Source organism: Salvelinus sp. IW2-2015, unplaced genomic scaffold (assembly GCF_002910315.2).
Source record: "Salvelinus sp. IW2-2015 unplaced genomic scaffold, ASM291031v2 Un_scaffold741, whole genome shotgun sequence".
Classification (NCBI taxonomy): domain Eukaryota; kingdom Metazoa; phylum Chordata; class Actinopteri; order Salmoniformes; family Salmonidae; genus Salvelinus; species Salvelinus sp. IW2-2015.
In genome coordinates, this window is record NW_019942601.1 from 455,190 (window position 1) to 476,308 (window position 21,119).

General features: G+C 42.2%; 1 pseudogene; it reads right to left on the bottom strand.

The window, feature by feature from the left end:
- Positions 1–16,530, bottom strand: part of LOC112068790 (heparan sulfate 2-O-sulfotransferase 1-like) — a 74,772-nt pseudogene extending 58,242 nt beyond the window's left edge.
- Between the last annotated feature and the right edge of the window lie 4,589 nt (positions 16,531–21,119).

Below are 21,119 nucleotides of genomic sequence, written 5' to 3' on the forward strand. Positions count from 1 at the left end.
GAGGAAGATGTTGGTTCCTCTCAAGTTCCTGGCTTTCTCCAGAACAGCCATCTTGTCCTTAAACCTCAGGAACTTGATCACTAAAATCGGCCTGGGTCTGTCACCTTGGCTGGTTACCCATTTCCCAGACCTGTGGGCACGCTCCACCTCTCCACGTATGATCCAGTTTTTCAGTGAATTTCTTACTTTCACCTCAGGACTCAGCCCAGTTCTCATGTGAAGACTCTGGTATGCCAATATTACTTTTTGTGGCCTTCCTCTGACACCGCCTGGTATAGAGGTCCTGGATGGCAAGGAGCTCAGCCACAGTGATGTACTGGGCCGTGCGCACCAACCTCTGTAGCACCTTCCAGTCGGGTGCCTTACTGTTGCCGTACCAGGAGGTGATGCAGCCAGTCAAGATGCTCTCATAGGTGCAGCTGTATAAAGTTGAATATCTGAGGGCCCATGCCAAACATTTTTCAGCCTCCTGAAGTAGAAAAAGTCACTGTCGTGCCCATTTCACAACGGTGTGGGTGGACCCCGTGTTGATGGTCAGCGTGGCGTATGTGTTGTTGCCCTCCTTCACCGCCTGTGGTAAGCCCGGCAGGAAGTCCAGGATTATTTTATAGTATGAAGAATACAATTGAACAAAGCTGAATAAACCATAAAGGATATTTTCTCCAAACGATGAGGGAGTGTTGCACATGCGGCTATTCTGTGTTGAGCGGTTAACAAAGAAATAGGTACTCCTATATGCTTCATTTAGAGTTATTAAAGCTGCATGATGCGACTAATGATGATTTGAAAAAAGGTACATGAAAAAGGCATGAGCTCTGGTTTGTTTTGTTTTTTTGCACAGGCCGTACACACTTCGTCAGACTCTCATTCACAATTTGAAAAGCAATCCATACCTTTTGCAGCCCTTCTCTGAGTGCTGCCTGCTCCGAAGCACCTCTCATCTCATTCACACGGCTCTCCATCATGTAAATCGTGTCTTTCTCACATGCTACAAGCGAAGACAGACAACTGCGCGCGTCCTTATCCAATTCCCGAGGTACATATTGAAGATATTGGAAGAACTGTCCACATTTACTTTGTCAGCCAACAAGATGAGTAGGCTTAAAAAACAGCAAAAGCACTAGCCTGTCAATATACTATCCCCCATAATACAAATGTTGACCTATTCTATTCTGTGCGAGAAATCAATATTCCAAACATAGTCTGGGACAGTTGTGGGATGCGATAGATGCCAAATTAATACAACCACTAGCATCAAAAAAAGCTTTTAAGCAATGCGGCTGATGCAACAGATCAGAACGTTTAGCTTAAAATAAAACTAATCAGGCTATATCTTCACATTATAAGCGCAGCAATGCACAAACGGCAGTAAGTGTGAATGTTCCATTAGCAGAAGACACCATTATTAAAAGTGACCAAAATGTGTTTATGCATGTCATGCTTTTATTATAAAAAGGTGCATTTTTTTATGGTGAAAATTATCTTCCCCCAAACCTGAAACTCACGCGCTGCTTATGTATGCCAGTTAGGCTCTACACCCGCTGTAAAGCATATTAAATGTGCTTCATTTTAAGAAGTTAATTTGGCCACGTTAGTTGTGATACAAACCTTAACAAAACATATAGGCCAGGCTACATGAGGTGTGTGACTGATTTTTTTTATTTTTTATTAAAAAGCCTAGTTTCTTGCCTTGTGAATGATGTCCAGCATAAGTGATCATATATAGTTCACTATATTGTCACCCATCAGACTATTCTTGATTTCATCTTACATATATTAGATAATATATGTGAATTACATTTTTTATTTAGAATGGACCATTATCATGCACCTGTCTCGAAACGGGCGGGGGAAATAAGCATCTCTGCACTTAAATAGTGAATGGAGGACGCTTTTCCTGTGGTTCATTTTCATGCCAGCCAGGTAGGCTATACTCCTGTAGTAAAGATAAGCAACGTGCTTAATATTAGGAAAGTTGAGAAATACATTTAGTAGGCCTAGCCTATAGAAAGCTGATGGGATCCTCCTCTTTTTAATAGAGGCCATCACTGTTTTCTCACGCAATTGCATAGCCTATTGAAATGTTGTGCAACATGAGCTCATTGGCTCTCATTAAGCATTCGATTAGACTTTTGATTACATCTGCATTGATTTCAGAGTGATTGGAGGGACAATAGAGGGCTGAGTACCAGGTAGTTAGCAAGTTTGGTAGGCTAGTAATGACCATCAGCAGCATCAGAGCTTGGAGAAGCCAAATTACCGTGACTGTGTGGTCACATGGAATTTGACTGCCTTCTTGACTCGTGACTGCCGGTGTGTCGGTAATTCGGTGACCGCAACAGGCCTAGTCCAGAGTGTCTGGGATGATGCTGTTGATGTGAGCCATTCTCAGCATACACGTTCTGGTATTTCATCTGGCCCCGTGGCCTTGCGAATGTTAACCTGTTTAAAAAAGGTCTTACATTGGCTACGGAGAGCGAGATCAGTCAGGAACAGCTGGTGCTCTCATGCATGGTTCAGTGTTGCTTGCCTCGAAGCGAGATAGAAGGCATTTAGCTTGTCTGGTAGGCTCAAATCACTGGACAGCTCACGGCTGGGTTTCACTTTGTAATCCGTGATAGGTTGCAAGCCCTGCCACATCCGTCAAGCTTCAGAGCTGGCGTAGTAGGATTCGATCTTAGTCCTGTATTGAGGTCGTAGATGGATTTCGTATAAGCATCCCACTCCTTGAAAGCGGCAGATTTAGCCTTTAGCTCAGGGCGGTGTTGCCTGTAATCCATGGCTTCTGAAGCCAGTGACTAATGTGGTAAACTCCTCAATGTTATCGGATGAATACTGGAAAATATTCCTGTCTATGCTAGTGAAACAGTCCTGAGCTGTGTTCGAATACTGATACTACGTACACTAACCGTACTATTTGTGAGGTGACTTGAGTATATAGTATGCTTATTGGTCATAGTTAGCATGCCAAAATTTCCCAGATGTCGTACTAAATACTTCAAAATATGAAGTATACATGCAGAGGACACCATTTCCATACTTTAGGGCCCATAATGCAATTCTTCAGGAAATGGGTGTGGCTTCACACAAAGAAAAACGGCAGAAATTATGTAGCCGAAGTCCAACGAGAGGGGACACAAATGTATTGCTTTAACCAATTACGACAAATAAAAGTTACCTTACATGTTATGTTGGCTGACAATTTGTTAGCTACGCTGTCCTTACGAACCACATAGCATATCATGAGAGCAGTATGTACCGGTATGTTAGCTACGCTATCATGAGAGCAGTATGTACCGGTATGTTAGCTACGCTATCATGAGAGCAGTATGTACCGGTATGTTAGCTACGCTATCATTACAACAGTATGTACCGGTATGTTAGCTACGCTATCATTACAACAGTATGTACCGGTATGTTGCTAATGCTACCTAACGTTAGTTGGCTACTTATACATCAAACTTGCCAGTATGTTAACTATAGTCTAAACTATAGTTAATAAATGGCTAATAAAGTCAGACAGCTAGCAAGCTAACTTCACAACATCAGATGAGCTAACGTTAGCTTGAGGAACCAATTCACTATACTATTAACTGTTTTTCTTTATTTTTTCTGTATTTGGCTGTTTATTGTGTGTGTACTATTGTACTGCTCTAGGGATGTAATTATTGTCTGGATAACCTTAGACTGATGTATTTTTTTCACTCTTTATGCGATGGACAATGCAGAGAATGCCGGAAGAAGAATGCTCATTTAATTACCATAGTGAATTATTGTAATGATTGTTAACGTGTCAGTTAATCCCATAAGGGATGGGTTGGCGATTTGACACGGAAATAACATTTCATTCGGTATACAACTCCTTGCCGTTCCTCAAGCTGTAACGTTAGCTGTAACATACTGCACTCTCCTGTAACATACTGCACTCTCCTGTAACATACTGTACTCTACTGCGCTCTCCTGTAACATACTGCACTCTTGTAACATACTGCATCTCCTGTAACATACTGCACTCTCCTGTAACATACTGCACTCTCCTGTTAACATACTGCACTCTCCTGTAACATACTGCACTCTCCTGTAACATACTGCACTTCTCTCTGTAACATTACTGTACTCTACTGCCGCTCTCCTGTAAACATACTGCACTCTCGCTGTAACATACTGCCTCTCCTGTAACATACTGCACTCTCCTGTAACATACTGCACTCTCTGCTAACATACTGCACTCTCCTGCAACATACTGCACTCTCCTGTAACATACTGTACTCTACTGCGCTCTCCTGTAACATACTGTACTCTACTGCGCTCTCCTGTAACATACTGTACTCTACTGCGCTCTCCTGTACATACTGTACTCTACTGCGTCTCCATGTAACATACTGTACTCTACTGCGCTCTCCTGTAACATACTGTACTTCTACTGCGCTCTCCTGTAACATACTGTTCTCGACTGCCACTCTCCTGTAACATACTGTACTCTACTGCACTCTCCTGTAACATTACTGCACTCTCCTGTAACATACTGCATCTTCCTGTAAAACATACTGCACTCTCCTGTAACATACTGCACTCTCCTGTAACATACTGCACTCTCCTGTAACATACTGCACTCTCCTGTAACATACTGCACTCTCCTGTAACATACTGCCACTCTCCTTGTAACATACTGCACTCTCCTGTAACTACTGCACTCTCCTTAACATACTGCACTCTCCTGTAACATACTGTACTCTACTGCGCTCTCCTGTAACATACTGTACTCTACTGCGCCTTCCGTGTAACATACTGTACTCTACTGCGCTCTCTGTAACATACTGTACTCTACTTCGGCTCTCCTGTAACATACTGCCTACCTCTTTTTTTTTTTTTTTTTTTTTTATGTTTTTTATTTTTTTAAATGCGCTCTCCTGTAACATACTGTACTCTACTGCGCTCCCCTGTAACATACTGTACTCTACTGCGCTCCCCTGTAACATACTGTACTCTACTGCGCTCTCCTGTAACATACTGTACTCTACTGCGCTCCCCTGTAACATACTGTACTCTACTGCGCTCTCCTGTAACATACTGTACTCTACTGCGCCCTCCTGTAACATACTGTACTCTACTGCGCCCTCCTGTAACATACTGTACTCTACTGCGCTCTCCAAATATCTATGATTGGTTCAGGTCTGGACTGAACCAAATCTAGAAGTCTATGTTTGGGCCAAATCAAGGCTGGTCCGAACCAAAATAGTTGTCAGGGGTCTTTACTTCAACATGGTGTGCTGCTGTATCTCCAATATACTTTTTCTAGTAGACGATTTCTAAAAAGACCCCTTTTCCATTAGTTTGACCCAAGAATCAAAGACTTACTCACATTTAGGATAGAAAATGGTTGTAAAATGTATGCCTTTAAAAAAATAATGACTCTTAGGTTTCAATTGACACCAGAGTTGACTTCACATGTTGATGCTCATGGGTCCTTTTACATGGATCTGCCCATATCTAAAATACCATCCTCTAAAGCTAAGAAAAGCTAAGATTTTTTTTTAAAGGATTTTCTGAGAGTATTTTAGTGAAGTAAACCGAAATAAAGCATTGAAGCTGAAGGCAGCACAGAGAACGAGGCAGAGACACAGTAGCCCTGCAGAAGCGATGCGATCCGGTGTCAGCCGGTGAAAGAGAAGGCCACTGTAATCTCTAGGATCTCCCTCTACTTATCACCACCATCACTTCCCTGTTCTCTGGATCAATACAACTGTCCCGGGTCATGTTGGAGCACAAACAGTTTGTCGTTCACCACCAGAAAGTTACGTCTGTTTTCCAGTGAACTTGTGTAATAACAGGAAGTGGAACAAGTTCAGAAACACAGTCGTGGTGCACCTAGTCAAGAGTCCTGATCGTGAATTGGACTGTCTGGAATGTGATAGGTCATTAATTCAGTACGGTAGCCTGGCTGCAAGGGCATGATCAATTATGGATAACATTTGACAAATTACTACAAACAATTTTTATTTTAAAAAGGCCCAAACTATAAAAGGAATTCATCAGACCAAATTCTAATCCATTCAGAGAAACATACACTCTGAGATCCAGGCCTAAGCATTATCAAGCAGGACTAAACTTGTATCTTATTAAAGTTCCCCCCCCAAAAAACAGGTTAGAAGGATATCTCAGATTAAACGCCTGCAGAATCTGCCACGTAGCCCGTTATACCACTCAATGACTAGTCTATTATACAACATTAAATCAGTCAAGTTGCTGATGACGTAATGGAATGGGGACACCCTGCTGAGATTGAGGGGTAGTGAGTGGGGACACCGAGCTGAGATGGAAGGTAGGTGTGTGAACGTTTAAACTAAAATCGGGATCCTTATCAAGAAAAAAAATCTTTTTTTTTTGCCTCCACAAAATTAAAATCACTGTGCAGTTATCACAAAACATAACATTCTGTGTTATAGACCAACTAGATAATAGGCTATAAAAACGCCTGGGTTCTGTGATTTAAAAATGGTAGACTCAGCGATAGGAAGTACATGCAGAAAATACACAGCATAGTGAGTGAAATGGCAGTACAGGTACAATGCTTAACCATCTGAAAGGGATGCGCACCATGAGACACAAATTGTTGCTAGCAGCAGTAGCATTGTGAATTCATGTGGAATGCAATCATTTTAAAAGAAAACCAGATTTTAAAAATATATAGTTTAAACGTTAAGAAAAAATACATTTGTCACATTCCTAATTGAGGGATAGTGAATGTGCACATGGAAGTGTGACACGGGCATACAGAGTGTTAGAGACAGGAATCAGCATGCCTTCAGCTGAGACAGGGAGAGGCATTCAGGGCCATACAGAGTTAGACAGGAAGTAGTCAGCTGAGACAGGGAGGAGGCAGCTCTCACTCTTCCTGCTTTCATTTCCGTCAGGGACTCATTATTTAGGGTACCATGTCTTCCATAGTGCTCATGCACTCACTTCCACTCTAGTTTAGATGAATTACTCAAATCTGCCTAGAAAGAGGAAGTTTGTTAGGCTTCGTTACTTGACAAAACACCCAAAATCTACAATAAGACTGGAGTAATTTGTTTCTAAAAAAGAGAATGATGACCATCCTCCACTTGCTGTCTCTATCGGTTGGTCTTTGCCTGTCCGTCCGTCCAGTCTAAACTGCACAAGGCTGAGAGGAAGATGACAAAACAGGTAGAAATCAAGGCTGAACTCTCATCGTGACGTGCCAGTTTGGTAGTTAACCCACAGCAGCAGAATAAGAAGTCCTGTCGAAGTAGAACGTACGGTCTGGCCTGGCATCGCTCTCCTCACCGCTACATTTGCAGTTTGACCGGCAGCTCGTTTATCAAAGCACTGCATGATTAACACAAAAGCCAGCCTCCTGATAAAAGATTCATATTGACAGTCAGAAAGACGATAGTCCTGCTGCAGACGTATTAATCACACACACACACACACACACATCCATTCATCACTCAGCTAACCAGTATCATAATGGATGTGCTGCCAATCACCAACTCAAACCAAACTTACTCCAGTGGACTCGGTCGATTGGTTACAGTGAGCAAAAACCTGAATAATTAAATCAGTTACACAGAAACAAAACCTTATTTTGGGGCAACAGATAAAGTTTGTAAAATTATTATTTGATGAATTTGTATTTTATTTCCGTGTCTAAATCGCCAGTTGACAACCCATCCCTTACAGGATTAATTGACACATACATTACAATGATTCGCAGAGAACTTCGTAGTGCAGCAATAAGTCTAACCCTGGAACAATAAAACAATTAAAAATAAATACAGAAAAATTACAGATATTTTAAATATATGGAACCAAAACATTAAAAGTTAACTCTGTCTCTGCACCATTTAAAACAAGAAATCAGAGAGCATTTTGCTGGGATTCCAACCATCCATGAAAATACAAAATGGCTCCAGCAGTTTCAACTGAAAAGCTGCAGTCTTCGTGATGAGGCTGCTGAGCAGAGATCCAGATTGAACAGACATGAAAACCAGGCCCAGAAAAGAACAGGGCTTTACTGAACCGTGTGAGATGTGTCTGTCAAATCGCTCCACCTTCTCCCCCCCCCACTCCTTTCTTCCCCTCCATGAAGCCCACTTTGCCAAGGAGACCTGCCGGGGTACCAAGAAAATCCACTCCACAACGAGAGCCCTGCTATTGCTGCAGTGGAAAGAAGTGGGGGAAATGCATTGAGGAAACCCTTGGGAGGACACAAAGGAAACAGCCTCATTAGGTTCAGTTTCACAATGAATTGTAGATTTTTTTTTATTAAAGTAACATTGCCAAGTATAAAACCCATTGCAGCTCACATACCAGACTTAAGACATATACAACTATAAGCACAGGACTTGTTCTTGTGAATTCAGCCATGTCACCTAGGTAATGGCCACTGTGTCATCTGTGTGCATTCAAAAAGCTGGTAAGACAGCAACAGGGAAGGGCTTATGATCAATCGTGTACATGGCAAAATGCACTCTACAAAAAAAATCACAGGCCAGATGAATCCTGTTGATCAGAGGAGATAGTCACATCTGGTCAAAAGGGTTGAACCATTGGCATGATAGGGTAATGCCACTAATTGTCTACTCAAACACAAAAATGGACATCCTTCTCCTTCTCACTCCAAATAGCCCAGGACCACCCGGCATCAGAGCAAAAACTTGAGGTATTGTCCCGGCCCTACTTACTACCATCTATTAATATAGATCCCTCCTACCACTCAAACTTCAACCCATGGACAATGCCCTCAACCAATCCCTGAGGACAGAACAACCCCCCCCTATGAAGTACTGCTACTGTCTAGTAGCATAATCCCAACGTCAGTCTGATGTTCTTCTGTTGCCCGATCAGCAGGGACGTGGACAACAGAGGATAATGGTCTGGCTAAGCCGCTTCTTCTTCTTCCTGTCTACCAAGTAACAATTATTATAATCCTCTTTGTTTCCAAGGTTATGTCAGCAGCTTCCTGGAGTTGTGGGCCTTGACAATAGCCTTAAAAATGGCAATGTATTAGACATTCCTTCCCCATTGCAGGGGAAGGAATGCTTTTCACACAATGACCTAGCGTGACCTGCAGCGAATCATAACGGAAAACGCATATAAAATTATAGATATTTGTTTATACTTTATTTAACTAGGCAAGTCAGTTAAGAACAAATTCTTATAGATCTAAATTCTTGTTCAGAGGCAGAACGACAGATTTTTACCTTGTCAGCTCGGGGATTCGAACTTGCAACCTTTCGGTTACTAGTCCAACGCTCTAACCACTAGGCTACGCTGCCGCCCCATATTGGTAGACTGCATAATAGGTAGAGTATCTGTACAGTTTACCCCTATTCAGAGTTTGTAATACCTAGGAGTCCCTGGTCAAAAGTAGTGCACTATATTAGGGAATAGGGTGTGATTTGGGACGCAGACATTGATGTGTCAGAGACTGGCCCATAGTGACAGGGTGGCAGCGCGATAGGGAATAATCCCCATTGCTGCTCATCCATCACCTTTCACCTCTCCAGATACAGCAGCCGTCCACATTTAATCCCATTTAATTACAGTATTATTGGATTTCTGATTCCCCACCCCAATCTCATCCATAATGAAAATTCAGAACATGACTGAAAGCTGTGTACTTATTATCATTTGTATTATTGTATCTTTTAACCCTGCATTGTCGTAAAGGTTAAACACTTCACTGTTAAGTCGGGTAGCCTTCCACCTGTTGTTTAGGAAGCTTGTGACAAATACAAATTAGATTTGAATAAAAACATGCTTTGTGTTCATTAGTCATTGGTTCATTAGTCATGATATACTCGATTGAATGTTATATTTATACACACACGTCCCTTATTAAAAAAAAAAAGTAACTTACACCATTAAATAATGCCAAAGGGGAGCATGACGGCTAGTGTAAACAAGCAGCTCTGTCTCTACCCCGCTTCAGCGGAACAGGAAAGATTATCCTTTGGGAATACGTTGGTTATGGCTTAGCCTATGGAGACAACTGACAGACATTATCAAAACGAATGGTTTATTGGTCGTGTACACACAGTTCAGCAGATGTTATAGAGGGTGCAGTGAGATGTTATGTTATTAGCTCCTAACGATACAGCAAAAGTCAAACAAGTAAACAAATAAATCAACCCGAGAAATGTCTAAATTAATCCGATGAACAAACCAAATACAGTTGAAGTCGGAAGTTTACATACACCTTAGCCAAATACATTTAAACTCAGTTTTTCACAATTCCTCACATTTAATCCTAGTAAAAATTCCCTGTCTTAGGTCAGTTAGGATCCCCACTTTATTTTAAGGATGTGAAATGTCAGAATAATAGAGAGAATTATTTATTTCAGCTTTTATTTTCTTTCATCACATTCCCAGTGGGTCAGAAGTTTACATACACTCAATTAGTATTTGGTAGCATTGCCTTTAAATTGTTTATCTTGGGTCAAACGTTTCGGGTAGCCTTCCACAAGCTTGAATTTTGGCCCATTCCTCCTGGCAGAGCTGGTGTAACTGAGTCAGGTTTGTAGGCCTCCTTGCTCGCACACGCTTTTTCAGTTCTGCCCACAAATGTTCTATAGGATTAAGGTCAGGGCTTTGTGATGGCCACTCCAAAACCTTGACTTTGATGTCCTTAAGCCATTTTGCCACAAACTTTGGAAGTATGCTTGGGGTCATTGTCCATTTGGAAGACCCATTTGCAACCAAGCTTTAACTTCCAGACTGATGTCTTGAGATATTGCTTCAATATACAGTGGGGAGAACAAGTATTTGATACACTGCCGATTTTGCAGGTTTTCCTACTTACAAAGCATGTAGAGGTCTGTAATTTTTATCATAGGTACACTTCAACTGTGAGAGACGGAATCTAAAACAAAAATCCAGAAAATCACATTGTATGATTTTTAAGTAAATAATTTGCATTTTATTGCATGACATAAGTATTTGATCACCTACCAACCAGTAAGAATTCCGGCTCTCACAGACCTGTTAGTTTTTCTTTAAGAAGCCCTCCTGTTCTCCACTCATTACCTGTATTAACTGTACCTGTTTGAACTGGTTACCTGTATAAAAGACACCTGTCCACACACTCAATCAAACAGACTCCAACCTCTCCACAATGGCCAAGACCAGAGAGCTGTGTAAAGACATCAGGGGTAAAATTGTAGACCTGCACAAGGCTGGGATGGGCTACAGGACAATAGGCAAGCAGCTTGGTGAGAAGGCAACAACTGTTGGCGCAATTATTAGAAAATGGAAGAAGTTCAAGATGACGTCAATCACCCTCGTCTGGGGCTCCATGCAGATCTCACCTCGTGGGGCATCAATGATCATGAGGAAGGTGAGGGATCAGCCCAGAACTACACGGCAGGACCTGTCAATGACCTGAAGAGAGCTGGGACCACAGTCTCAAAAAAACCATGAGTAAACACATCCCGTCATGGATTAAATCCTGCAGCGCACGCAAGGTCCCCTGCTCAAGCCAGCGCATGTCCAGCCCGTCTGAAGTTTGCCAATGACCATCTGGATGATCCAGAGGAGAATGGAGAAGGTCATGTGGTCTGATGAGACAAAAATAGAGCTTTTGGTCTAAACTCCACTCGCCTGTTTGGAGGAAGAAGAAGGATGAGTACAACCCAAGAACACCATCCCAACCGTGAAGCATGGAGGTGGAAACATCATTCTTTAGGGATGCTTTTGTGCAAAGGACAGGACGACTGCACCGTATTGAGGGAGGATGGATGGGGCCATGTATCGCGGAGATCTTGGCCAACAACCTCCTCCCTCTGTAAGAGCATTGAAGATGGGTCGTGGCTGGGTCTTCCAGCATGACAACGACCCGAAACACACAGCCAGGGCAACTAAGGAGTGGCTCCGTAAGAAGCATCTCAAAGTCCTGGAGTGGCCTACCAGTCTCCAGACCTGAACCCAATAGAAAAAATTTTGAGGGAGCTGAAAGTCCGTATTGCCAGCGACAGCCCCGAAACCTGAAGGATCTGAGAAGGTCTGTATGGAGGAGTGGCCAAAATCCCTGCTGCAGTGTGTGCAAACCTGGTCAAGAACTACAGGAAACGTATATCTCTGTAATTGCAAACAAAGGTTCTGTACCCAAATATTAAGTTCTGCTTTTCTGATGTATCAAATACTTATGTCATGCAATAAAATGCAAATTAATTACTTAAAAATCATACAATGTGATTTTCTGGATTTTTTTATTTAGATTCCGTCTCCCACAGTTGAAGTGTACCTATGATAAAAATTACAGACCTCTACATGCTTTGTAAGAAGGAAAACCTGCAAAATCGGCAGTGTTTCAAATACTTGTTCTCCCCACTGTATATAAAATTTTAAACTGCAATGTCTTTGAGTCAATAAGTATTCAACCCCTTTGTTATGGCAAGCCTAAATCAGATCAGGAGTAAAAATGTGCTTAACATGTTACATACTAAGTTGCATGGACTCACTTTGTGTCCAATAATAGTCTAACATGACTGTTGAATGACTACCTCATCTCTGCACCCCACACATACAGATAATTTTAAGGTCCATCAGCCGAGCAGTGAATTTCAAACAAAGACCAGGGAGGTTTTCCAACGCCTCGCAAAGAAGGGCACCTATAAGTAGATGGGTAATAAAAAAAAGCAGACATTGAATATCCCTTTGAACATGGTGAAGTTGTTAATTATACTTTGGACGGTGTATCAATACACCCAGTCACTACAAAGATACAGGCGTCCTTCCTAACTCAGTTGCCGGACAGGAAGGAAACTGCTCAGAGATTTTTTTCAATGAGGCCAATGGTGACTTTAAAACAGTTAAGAGTTTAATGGATGGCTCAACATTGTAGTTACTCCACAAAACTAACTTCAATGACAGAGTGAAAAGAAGGAAGCCTGTACTGAATTTAAAAAAATATTCCAAAACATGCATCCTGTTTGCAACAAGGCACTAAAGTAACACTGCTGAAAATGTGCCAAAGAAATACACTTTGTCCTGAATACAATGCATTATGTTTGGGGCAAATCCAATACAACACATTACTGAGTACCACTATCCATATTTTCAAGCATAGTGGTGGTGAACGCATCATGTTATGGGTATGCTTGTAATCATTAAGGACTGGGGAGTTTTCAGGATAAAAAAAAAGAAAGGAATGGAGCTAAGCACAGGCAAAACCCTAGAGGAAAATCTGGTTCAGTCTGCTTTCCACTAGACACTGGGAGACAAATTCCCCTTTCAGCAGGACAATAACCTAAAATACAAGGCCAAATCTACACTGGAGTTGCTTACCAAGAAGACAGTGAACGTTCCTGAGTGGGCGAGTTACAGTTATGGCTTAAATCTATTTTAAAATATATCGCAAGACCTGAAAATAGTTTCTCTAGCAATGATCAAAAACCAATTTGAAAGGAATAAATGGGCAAATGTTGCACAATCCTGGTGTGGGAAGCGCTTAGAGATTTACCCAGAAAGACTCACAGCTGTAGTCAATGTCAGAAGTGCTTCTACAAAATGTCTATAAACATGTTTTCACTTTGTCATTTTGGGGTATTTTGTGTAGCTGGGAGAAAGAGAAAATGTATTGAATCCATTTTGAATCAGGCTGTAACACAACAAGATGTGGAATAAGTCAAGGGGTATGAATACATTCTGAAGGCACTGTATCAACACTGGATTAATTTACAAAACATATACTAAGAATGGTATGTACAGTAGTAGAGATACTAAGAATGGTATGTACAGTAGTAGAGATACTAAGAATTGTATGTATGTACAGAAGTAGAGATGTTATGGAGCCATGTCAAGAATATAGTATTTAAATACACAGTACAAAACCCCATGGGATGATGGATAGAGTTGCAGGAAATGATCTTCCAGACCAGAGTCCAGAATATAATATATATATACAGAATGTGAATAGAAAAGGTGTGTATAGCAAGCAGTAGTTATACAGGATGAGCCATGAGTAGAATACAGTATACAGTGTGTAAACATTATTAAAAGTGATCAGTGTTCAATGATTTTATGTACATAGGGCAGCAGTCTAAAGAGCAGGGTAGAGTACCGGGTGGTAGCCGGCTAGTGTCTGTGTCTAAGGTTCTGGGCTCCCAAATGGCACAACGGTCTAAGGGACTGCATCTCAGTGCTAGAGGCGTCACTACAGGCCCTGGTTCGATTCCAAGCTGTATCACAACCGGCCGTGATTGGGAGTCCCATAGGGCGGCGCACAATTGGCCCAGCGTCGTCTGGGTTTGGCCGTCATTGTAAATAAGAATATTATTATTATTTATTAAAGCTCAATAAAATAAGGTTCGGGGCAGGGTACTGGAGATAGATGTCTCTCAGTCTCTCGATCCTGGATTTGATGCACCTGTACTGTCTCCGCCTTCTAGATGGTAGTGGGGTGAACAGGCCGTGGCTCGGGTGGCTGAGGTCCTTGATGATCTTCTAGATGGTAGCAGGGTGAACAGGCCGTGGCTCGGGTGGCTGAGGTCCTTGAAGATCTTCTTGGCCTTCCTATGACACTGTCTGTTTTAGATGTCCTGGAGGGCAGGCATTGTGCCCCCGATGATGAGTCTGGCTGAACCGCACCACCCTCTGGCGAGCCCTGCGGTTTCAGGCCGTACCATGCGGTAATACAGCACGACAGGATTCTCTCAACAGTGTATCTGTGTAAGTTTGTGAGGGTATTAGGTGGCAAAGACTAATTTCTTCAACAAGGCTCTGTTGCGCATTCATTACCACGCTGTCGGTGTGAAGGGGACCATTACAGGTCCTCAGTGATATCCACCCTTTTGACCCTCTCCACGGTGGCCCTGTCGATGTGGAGAGGGGCGTGTTCTCTCTGCAGCAGTATCATACACAGGTGAAACGATAACCTGACATTCTATTTTGTTTGGAAGGGGAAATCTTTCAGATCAAACCTAGGTGGGTACAACTGCATGATGCAGAATTGCCTCTAAGGGAATGGGATACAACATATCAACACAGCTTTAGCTGTGACAGATGGCTTCTTCAAATCAAAACGCTTCACACACAGATATGAGAGCCATTCCTGCTCTATCATCGGCTCGATTTGAACAACACGACCCAGATTTCCAGCCAAACTGAGTTTCAATGCAGCTGTAACGAGAAGAGTGAAATACTGCACATTTTTACCCAGAAAACTGTCATTTTCATCCTCATGCTAGCTTGCAGTAGCCAATCTACCGCTAGCTAGCATGAGGACAAAATGGGAATTTTTCCAGGAAAACTAGCAGTATTTCAATCTTGTCTATGTATCAGTGTGGGAAAAGTTACAATTTGGAGTACAGTGGCATATCACATCCCTGCATAGAGGTATGTTTTCCGACCCCTATCTCACGCTGACTCCATGGTGTCTGAAGGCCGAGATCCTTTTCCACGTAAATTTGGATAGCCACGTTTGCTTCACCCTCCTGTTGGTGCTAGCAACAGCCATGTATCAACAGTCAATCTAGTATGGGCTGGAAACTATAGTTACTGGAAACTAGTTCGCTTCGAATGGTCAATAGCAACGCAATTTTCATAAAGTTAATCTTTCCCCCAACTTTGGTCCTGTCATGTCCCTCACCCATATTAGCGTCACCCAACCCCCCCCGCTTCTGTCATTGAAATTGAATGGTATTCCATTGTTTCAGCACTCCCAATTTGCTCTGTTGATCTCTTGTGTTAATGTAACCATGATTGCGTTCCGACCCCAGTGCAGCTCAGTGTAAAAAAAAAAAAAGCGTTATGTTAGGGTCGGTATCTTCTGGTAAATACTAAACGTATTAAGTTAACTAGTTTGTTGTTGGAAAACATCAACTAAATGTGGAAACACGGGATACATTGTAGCCAGCCAACTAGCTACCGAGTTTCCTTTAGGTAACTAACTGCTAGCTAGCTCGATTAGAATGCAAAACTGCACTCTTGGCTGGAAAGCTATCTTCCTAGTTAAACGTTAGCTAACGTTACCCAAAATCGCAAGACAGATTTCCGATCTAAAGTCGATGATTGTAATTCTCCAACACAATGTTTACAAACACTTAGCAGGTAACTACTGTTGATATTTTACAAATATCGTGCAGAACAACGTTCAAATGCTTACCCAGTTTTACCCGCGACTCCTCCAGTTCCTGGATTTGGTTTTCAATGAAGAGCATCGACACTCCAAAAGCCAAAATAGACAAAAGCTGTAACTTGGGCGGCATCATAATCCTTAAAATCCCCATCAAACTATCAGATGCAAACAAATCATACCGCGAATTCAATATTCATAAGAGAGAGGGTAAAGTCAAATGTGTTCATCAATGAATGCGAACGATGTGAATGTCAGAGACTAGCGTTCACTTATCAAAGGATTGAAAAACTAGCTAATGCTACCCACTAATTTAGTATCTGACACTTATCAAATCAGTTCAACGTTGGGTCTTATTCTCTTTGGTCCAAATTCTCTCTGCGCCGTCCGTAGTTTCATCCGTGCTCCCGTGAAAAGCAGCCTGCTATAGACAGCGCGCTTTCAAGTAGGGTTGCCATGTCAATAACATTTAAAACCCGCCCCGCCAAAAGGCCGGAAAACGAGCAAAAGATGATTTTCACAGCAAGAGATGAGTTGCCATATCTATACAATACACCATTTTCCATAACGTTACCAAGCCAATTAAGAAGGAATATCATAGTAACAGGCTGACTACACCACTCGCGTTGCAAAATAAATTTAGAAATCTATGTTATTAAATTAAATTATTGCACCACACTGCTCGCGCACCAACGAGTGTATGCGTAGAAGTCATTCCTATATCTAACGCAGATCGTGCTGCCAGTCCTGCCTCTCCCATCTCCTCGTTGGTTTATAGAAGCAGGTACCCAAGTGCCATCTCCTCATTGGTTATACCCACGTGGGTGACTGAAAGACAAATGAGGTCAGTAGCTGTAATGCACCAAATTTATGAAAGTTGCCAATAAAGTCAAGAGAAGAAAAAGCCTGGAAAGAAGAGAGATGACTAGAAACGATTCGGTTAACCGTTTTATGTGCAGATTAATTGGCGGAGTAGAGGACCTTGTGCATTTCAGGTAAAATACCAACTCAATGTTTATATCCCAGGACAAATTAGCTAACAACAGCAAGCTAGCTAAATAGGACAAATTAGCTAGCAAGTGCATGCTAACTAGCTAAATTGCCATAAATGTTTAATGCTTTTCGACCTGTCCCCAAATTAATATAATTCATTCAGAGTTTGTTTTGATATTTTAACCTGCGTGTCGTGATCGCGTTCTGTGTGGGGGGACAAAATACATTTATGCACGATGGCGCACGCGCGCAGACAGTTTGGGTTCCGTGTAACTTGTAACGACGTTAGAAGCAAAATTTGAGTTTCCTCAAATTAAGAATTATTGCAAGCTATGGCATTACTTAGCAAAGGAATTTAAATATGTGGCAAGAGAAAATATATTTCACCCTTGTTAAACTCGCCAGATCATTTTCCATCAATGGATGTCGATTTAACTTGTTTGACTGCTATGATTAACCAATAAGGCACAAGGGGTATGGTATATGGCCAAAATACAGTGCCTTCGGAAAGTATTCAGACCCCTTGACTTTTTGCAAATTCTGTTACGTTACAGCCTTATTCTAAAACGGATTTAAAAAATAAATAAAAAATCCTCAGCAATCTACACACAATACCCCATACTGACAAAGCGAAAACAGGTTTTTAGAAATGTTTGCAAATGTATTAAAAATAAACTGAAATCCACCTGTGGTAAATTCAATTGATTGGACATGATTTGGAAAGGTACACACACACCTGTCTATATAAGGTCCCACAGTTGACAGAGCATGTCAGAGCAAAAACCATGAGATTGAAGGAATTGTCCGTAGAGCTCCGAGACAGGATTGTGTCGAGGCACACACCTGGGGAAGGGTACCAAAAATATCTGCTGAGTTGTGATCCCCAAGAACACAGTGGCCTCCATCATTCTTAAATGGAAGAAGTTTGGAACCACCAAGACTCTTCCTAGAGCTGGCCGCCCGGCCAAACTGAGCAATCCTTGGTCAGGGAGGTGACCAAGAACCGATGGTCACTCTGACAGAGCTCTAGAGTTCCTCTGTGGAGATGGGAGAACCTTCCAGAAGGACAACCATCTCTGCAGCATTCCACCAATCAGGCCTTTATGGTAGAGTGGTCAGACGGAAGCCACTCCTCAGTAAAATGTGCATGACAGCCCGCTTGGAGTTTGCCAGAAGGCACCTAAAGGACTGTCAGACCATGATAAACAATATTCTCTGGTCTGATGAAACCAAGATTGAACTCTTTGGCCAGAATGCCAAGTGTCACGTCTGCAGTAAACCTGGCACTATCTCTACGGTGAAGGACAGTGGTGGCGGCATCATGCTGTGAGGATGTTTTTCAGCGACAGGAACTGGGAAACTAGTCAGGATTGAGGCAAAGATGAACGGGGCAAAGTATAGAGAGATCCTTGATGAAAACCTGCTCCAGATCGCTCAGGACCAAAGACTGGGGCGAATATTCACCTTCCAACAGGACAACGACCCTAATTACACAGTCAAGACAACGCAGGCGTGGCTTCAGGACAAGTCTCCGAATGTCCTTGATTGGCCCAGCCAGAGCCCTGACTTGAACCTGATTGAACATCTCTGGAGAGATCTGAAAATAGTTGCTCAGCAATGCTCCCCATCCTACCTGACAGAACTTGAGAGGACCTGCAGAGAAGAATGGGAGAAACTCCCCAAATGCAAGTGTGCCAAGCTTGTAGCGTCATACCCAAGACCCAAGGCTGTAATCGCTGCCAAAAGAGTTTCGTGTCTGAATACTTTTGTAAATGTGATATTTAGTTTGTTTGTGTATATATATACACATATGTATATATTTTTTGTATATATGTATGTGTATACATTCGCTAAGATTTCTAAAAACCAGTTTTTGCTTTGTCATTATGGGGTATTGTGTGTAGATTGATGAAGGAAAAATACCATTTATTCAATTTTAGAATAAGGCTGTAACCTAACAATGTGGAAAAAGTCAAGTGGTCTGAATACTTTCCGAAGGCATTGTATATCAGTACACTCAACAACTTAAGCACTACGAAATTTATATTGATCAAATAAAACTCAGGTAGCAAGTAGGCCATTATTTTTTGTAAACCAAATTTGACACTTTCTCAGATTTTCTGCCGAGTTAGGACTCTCTTCCTCGCTGGGTATAATAAGAACTATGGGAGAGCAGACTGGAATTGAGCATTTTATTCAATGGTAAACGGCCTGAGTGAACTATCATCATTTATCCACCATCTTTGATATAACATTAGCGCTTGGCTCGTTCTCATGCCGCATTCAAGACAACTCGGAACTCTGTCATTTTCGTATTGGAAACTTGTTGCAAAAAGTTTCACACTTGGAAAGTATCAGCAAAGATTTTTTATAACTAAACCAAGATAGACCACAGCCTCTCGTTTCCAATGTGAATAAATTAGTCATAGTGTGCAGAACAAGCAAGGAGGTGGTCAGAGACAAGCACGAGCTAGCAAGATCCTATTGGCGCGTCTGCATATTTCCGTTAGGGAACGCCTACTGTGAGGTGCGCATGTGCAATTCCATCTTCTCCCACTGCCGGCTACTGGGCTTCCTTTCACCACCATATTTGGTAGTGAGTGGAAAAGCCAAGCGGATGCTTCACATTTATACATCTGGTGAAATATCATTGTTCTCATCATTGTCTCATTGTTCTATCTGTGGTATCAGAATCAACTAATAGGAACCTCCACGCCAAAAAAAATGTAGCTACGCAAATGTTTTAACTCTGAGGTTTCGAGTTTCGAAAAGTCTTGAAAGCATTGTTGCCATGTTCACGGCCAAATTGGGATACTTTGAAAACGATGTGGTGAAAATGTATTGGTTGCGGGTTTTTGGGCTATTTCTAAGTTGCACCGCCACTGTCATGGCATTCCTCTTAAAAAATATACAGTATATTTCACTGTGATCTGCTGCTTCCTGTCAGGCTATCACGACCCAGGATAAGACCCAGATACAGACAGGAGGCGGATAGTTCGATTCTCAGATGATTTATTATAATACGGGGCAGGCAAAAGGCAGGTCGAGGGCAGGCAGAGGTTCGTAAACCAGGTCAGAGTCAGGCAGTTTCAGGACAGGCAGAAAGGTCAGAACTGGGAAGACTAGAAACAAAAACTTGAGAACAGGGGGGAAAAAATAGGAAACACGCTGGTATGACCTGACAATACAAGACGAACAGGCAACAGACAAAGAGAAAACGCAGGTATAAATACACAGGGGATAATGGTGAAAAATGAGAGACACCTGGTGGCGGTTGGAGACAAGCACAAGCCAGGTGAAACGGATCAGGGTGTGACACAGGCAGTGAGGCAGGCTGTTGCTGACCTAAGACCTAAGAGGTATGTATCAGATGTTCAACATGCTCTGCTCACACCTACTGTGATGGTCCGGGCCAAAACCACACAAAAACACTAGACACTATTTGACACATTAACACATTTGAGTTAACAGCAGTGAATGGATGGCGAGCAGCAGATCGTTTTGATCTTTCTCATGCTGTTGCTGAAAGGAAATACCCTGAGATTATGTAATACTTTACCTCAGGATACAAAGAACGATTACAACAGCATTTACTTTCACTGCTAACTCAAATTGTTCAATCCAAACAGTCCATTCGCCTTCTTTCCCCCATCAAAAGACTCTGGCATGAGCACCGGCCGGTTAATCCGCCTGTCCACGGCACCTGGCTGATCTACCACCGGCTGTCGTTCGGTTGGTGGTTGTTTGAATGCTGTTCCCAGGTTGTTCGACTTCTCCCTCCATTTTCACACCAAAGTGGCTTTGCAGCGCCATTTTGAGCCACCAGAACATTCTGACTGGAATCGTGCATTTTTTTTTTTCAGGACAGAAAACGTAAAGTGGGTGAGTGCATTCGTGACTTTGGGTATGATTTAAGCAGGCTAGCTTCAAAGGTTTATCCAGATTATAGTGCGAGCACACCTGATTCACTGGCACGAGACCACTTTTATTACACACATTGGGTGCAGTGATCTTTGTATGCACCTGC